The following is a 5,346-nucleotide window of genomic DNA, read 5'->3' on the forward strand; positions in this document are numbered from 1 at the left end:
AGGGTTGGCCCAGATCCGGCCCACATCTGGCCCGCGTGAAATTCATGCGGGCCAGATGGGGCCGGATCTAGGCCGACACTGTTTGCTGTCTGGGATTGTTATTATATCAGGTAAATGAGATTTTCTAGTGCAGGGGTCTCCAACCCTGCTCCTGAAGAGCTACCATCCTGCAGATTTCAACTCCAACCCCAATCAAGCACACCTGAACCAGCTAATCAAGGTGTTTGTTGACAATTACAGGCAGGTGTGTTGGAGCAGGGTTGGAACTGAAGTCTCCAGGATGGTAGTTCTTCAGGAGCAGGGTTGGAGATCCCTGTTCTGTCGCCTAACCCAACCCCAGGGGCCTCATTTATAAAATGTTGTGTATAAACCATCCTAAATTTGCTCTAAGATCATTTCTCAAAAGTGCATAAGTGCGATTCAGAGAAAACGAATGTGCGCACAAAAACAAGTGCGCATGCCTCTCTTCCAGATGTGACATTTATAAATCGCAAATTATCTTGAAATTGCCCGCAGCTGACTGGTGTCAGCTCTCCGCCTTGTAAACGCCCCTAATTAATATCATTACCATATAAAAGAGCACACGCCAAAATCTGAATTTCTATGCTTGAGAATGACGAGCACAAAAAAAAAAAAAAAAAAAAACTTTGATTTAGACGTTAATGTTTATTGAAAATAATACAATTTGAAGTCACCGTTGTGGAGATAAGCATTTGCTTTAGTTCGGCTCTTCACCCTTGACTTTTTAACATTAGTTTGTCTCTGGTTGCTGTAACTGTGTTTATGAAACACATTTGTTATGGCAAGAAAAACCAAGAGAAAAAGTGTTTCGATTATATTGGCCATATTTTTGATAATAATATTGTTTGTCATGTAGTAGCCAGGTTCGCTTACATTACCAGTGATAATGTATAATATAGATTGTTGCTGATCACAACTGTATTTCAATTAAATAATAGGTAGAGCTTTAAAGTCACTTTGCATACCAGTTTAGAACATTTGTGCTGTTTAGAAACACAGACATCAAGAATCAGCATATGAATCTCAACAATGGTTATGCTCATCAGACAGATTCATGTTGCATTGCATTCTGGGTGCACCAATCATAACTCATCCACGGCTCCCAGCATGCATTGCGACATTAATAAATTATGCAGCTGCATTGTCTTAGTATTTTCTTTTATTTTTTCTATTTGCTTTTATTTTTGTTATTTTTTGTTGTGACTTTTTACTTCCTTGTTTTGTGACGTTCAAAAATCACATAAAAATTTTCAGAATATATTGTCACCATTGCTGAGATTCACATGCTGATTCCTCATGTCTATGAGTGCCATAATTGAAGCCTCTTTATGAACCATATTTATTAAAGTCGTTTAAGAAGGTTTTTCTCACATTGTTATCTCATATAACTACAACAATATAGAAGGCATAAAAGCACTATAGTATTACATCAATTTCAACCAGCAACTCAGACACATGACATGATTATACCATAAGCACCTTCCCATCACATATGTGTTTAACACACAAAATTGTGCCAGCACAAAAGAATATAAAGTTTAAAAAGTCAAGGGTCAAGAGGCAACTAAAGCAACCACTACTCACAAAAACGGTAAGTGAAAAAAAAAAATCTAAACATGAATTCTCAATAAAGAACTTCTGTTTTAGATAGTCTAACTGGTTAGTAATGCATGAAGCTGGTGATGCTGTTGGTAGAGTTGTTCAATCATCTTCTGCTGAGATCTTGAGAGATGTAATGTCTTCTTTTATTTCAGTTGATTTGATCTAAGTCTGTGGCTGAAGTCAGTTGTAATTCTTGTTTCTCTTTTCTTCAGTGATTCTGCTTGTTAACAGCAGCTGTTCATCACTAATGCTCATCAGCACTTAATTAATCCCATAATTATCTCATTAACTTTAACACTGCTTCAGTGTTACTTTAACACTCTTTTAGAGTGGGACCATATATGCTCCGAGCAGTGTTAATTTAACACTCAGGATTTTACTGTGTACTGTTTTGGATTTGTACATTAAACTCTTTTGCAAAATAGATTCTTACTTGATCTCTGGATCCAGTGGAAGTGTCACAACTCCAAGCGGCCTTTAACTACCAGAGTCAAAATAACTTGCCAGTCTGCATGCTGCTAATGAACATCTTACTCGATATATTTAATCTCTCCCACCTACTAGAACCGATTTGGTCAAATTTGGCTGATTCAGTGGATAAATGCAAGGGGTTTTTGTGACAATGCAAAGATTATTTCCCAACCAACCTAATGTTTTCCATCTGGAAACTACAAACTGTTAATTTGTGATAACTCTACTCACTGAGAAAAAAACATTGAAGTGGACATCCACTATCTGGGACAATCAGGTACAGACATTTTGTTTATTTCTTAAACTAGATTAAATAAGTGTTTGAATATCCAGCTGGGATCATGATGTTTCTATACAAATTGTTACACATCCGCTAGGGAAAACAATCAACCTTTGAGCACACTGTTCAGTTCTGTACATTTACAAGTTGAACTAGCATGCAAAGATGAAACACCTACCGTCTCTCAACATATCAATATTGCTGTTAAGATGGATAATTTATCTAGTAAAAGTTCCTGATCTAAAGTGTCCCAAAACTCTCCACCACTGATTGCATTATATAGTCATTCAACTCCAGAACAACCAGAAGCTGTGCAAATAGGATATACCAGGGTGTTATCAGAAGAGCACCACCAACATCTGAATGAAAGGCTTTGTACAAGGTTTTTAACAAGGCCAAAGCAACCCAACATCCCCCTCACCAGCCTCGGGACTCCACCATCAAACTCAAGCCAAATGTTGCTCTTCTTAAAAGCAAGGTATACCCAATATCACTTCCTGAGACTCAGGTTATGGAGAATTATGTCAAGCTTCAGGCGTCATATGCCCTTCCACGTCCCCTGCTGCAGCAGGATTCTTCTTCATGGAGAAAAAAGATGGCGGCCTCAGACCCTGCATTGATTACTATGGCCTCAATTCAGTTACAGTCAAGTACAGATACCCACTGCCATGAGTCCCTTCTGCCCTGCAACAGCGGAGTGAGGCTTGTACTTTTATAAATTTAGACCTCAGAAGAGTATACAACCTCATCTTTACAGAGAGGGAGATGAGTGGAACACAGCCTTTCTTACGACTAGAGGGCACTATGAATATCAGATCATGCCATATTGTCTTGCCAGTGCACCAGCTGTTTTGCAATCCTTCATAAATGAAATCTTCTGTAACTTCCTAAACCAGTGTGTTATCACTTACATACTGTAGACAACATCCTTATCTACAAACCAAGGCACAGCACAGTCAACATTTGAAAACAGTACTTGCTCAGTCACAAGATAACCAATGTATGCTGTATGTATATTTAGGCAGAGAAATGTGAGTTTGCATACAACCAGTACTATTTTCCTGGGATACAACATCAGTCACCAAAGGGTAATGGATCTGTCAAAGATCAAAGCAGTATCAAAATTCTTTACAATATTTCCATTCAAAGTCATGTATCAACCCAGCAGTAAGAACACCAAGGCAGATGCCCTTTCCAGGAGGTATGACACTTCACACTGTCTGATCAACCAAGATTCAATTATACCACCATCAAACAATGTAGCACCCAACTGATTGGACATCATGGAGGCGATCCAGTGTGAACAAAAAAAAATGATCCAAACCCACCAGGATGACCTCCTATCAAACATTAAGTACCAGGTACCCTCAGGCAACACACCCAGTGGGTTAAAATGTCACTCAGCTGGACACCCCACTGGACTACCTGAATCACTCCCTATTCCTCAGAGGCTCTGGTATCTGTCTGTGTATTGTGTTACTAATCTCCCAGTTTCACAGATATTCTAGTTATTTTAGACAGATTGTCCAAGTCAAGTCTTCTGGTTCTCCTGAAATGTCTCCCTACAGCCTAATGCTTTGTTTCATCATGTTTTCACAGTTTACAGGATACCAGAGGACATTGTGTTGGAAAGGGCTCCCCAGTTTACTTCATGAGTATGGCAGACATTCTGCAAACAGCCAGATATTTATGTCAGTCTCACCTCATGCTATCACCCACAGGCAAGTGGACATGTGGAGAGGCACAATCAGGAGATATGTCACTTCCTCATATGGAAGAATGGAGCAGGACTTTCTTCCATAGGCTGAGTATACCCAGAATTCTCTCACTCATTCCTCCATTGTACTCACTCCCTTCCATTGTTTGGTGGACTACCAACCACCCATGTTCCCTTGGTCAAGTGAACCCTCAACAATGCAGATTGGATGATTGGATCAGGAGGAGTGATAGGATATGGGACAGCCCACATGTTAGGCTCCAGCATGCCATCCAGGCCCAACAAATTCAGGCTGACCATAGGAGGTGTCTGTCCCCACTCCAGCTACCAGTCAGGCCAGAGGTTCTACAGTGCATCCGGAAAGCGCTTCACTTTTTCCACATTTTGTTATGTTACAGCCTTATTCCAACTTTGCAAAATTATAAAAAAAAAAAAAAAATGGAAAAAAATAAAATAAAATCACATGTACATAAGTATTCACAACCTTTGCTCAAGTCATTCAATATTGAAGCACCTTTGACACCAATTACAGCCTCAAATATTTTTGGGTATGATATGACGACTTTGATCATCATCTTTTGGCAATTATCTGCCATTCTTCTTCTTGCATCTTCACCTATCAAGGGGTAGACGCACATTTTGAGGTTTCTACAGAAATATTTGATTGGGTTCAATCCCAGTCTGTGACTGGGCCACTCAAAGACATTCACAGAATTGCCTATAAGCCACTCTTTCTGTGTGCTTAGGGTCATTGTCCTGTTGGAACGTGAAGCTTCTTCCCAGTCTGAGGTTCTGAATGCTCTGTTTTCATTAAGGCTATCTCAATATTTTGGTGCATTGAGCTTTTCTTCTACTCTGACAAGTCCCTCAGCCCCTACCACTGAAAAAACAGCCCCACAGCATGAGGCTGCTACCAGCACACTTTACTTTTGGGATAGTACTAAGCAGGTGATGAGCAGAGCTGGTTTCCTTCAAACACCCCTACCACTGAAAAAACAGCCCCACAGCATGAGGCTACTACCAGCACACTTTACTTTTGGGATAGTACTAAGCAGGTGATGAGCAGAGCTGGTTTCCTTCAAACATGATGCTTAGAATTGAGGTTCATCAGACTTCTCAGAGTCTGAGGGTCCTTTAGGTGCTTTTTTGCAAATTCCAAGAGTGTTTTCATGTGTCTTCACTGAGGAGAGGATTGAGTCTGGCCACAACAGCATAAAGCACAGATCGGTGGAGAGTTGCAGTGATGTTTGGCCTT

The 5,346-nt window shown here is 40.1% G+C and overlaps 1 protein-coding gene across 1 annotated transcript in view; it reads right to left on the reverse strand.

Annotated features, from left to right (window-relative positions):
• LOC107667464 (olfactory receptor 52E1-like) overlaps positions 1–5,346 on the reverse strand; it is an 11,650-nt gene that overhangs the window by 1,554 nt on the left and 4,750 nt on the right. The gene's annotated exons all lie outside the window — the stretch shown is intronic.

Source organism: Sinocyclocheilus anshuiensis, unplaced genomic scaffold (genome assembly GCF_001515605.1).
Source record: "Sinocyclocheilus anshuiensis isolate Anshui unplaced genomic scaffold, SAMN03320099.WGS_v1.1 scaffold1843, whole genome shotgun sequence".
Lineage (NCBI taxonomy): Eukaryota > Metazoa > Chordata > Actinopteri > Cypriniformes > Cyprinidae > Sinocyclocheilus > Sinocyclocheilus anshuiensis.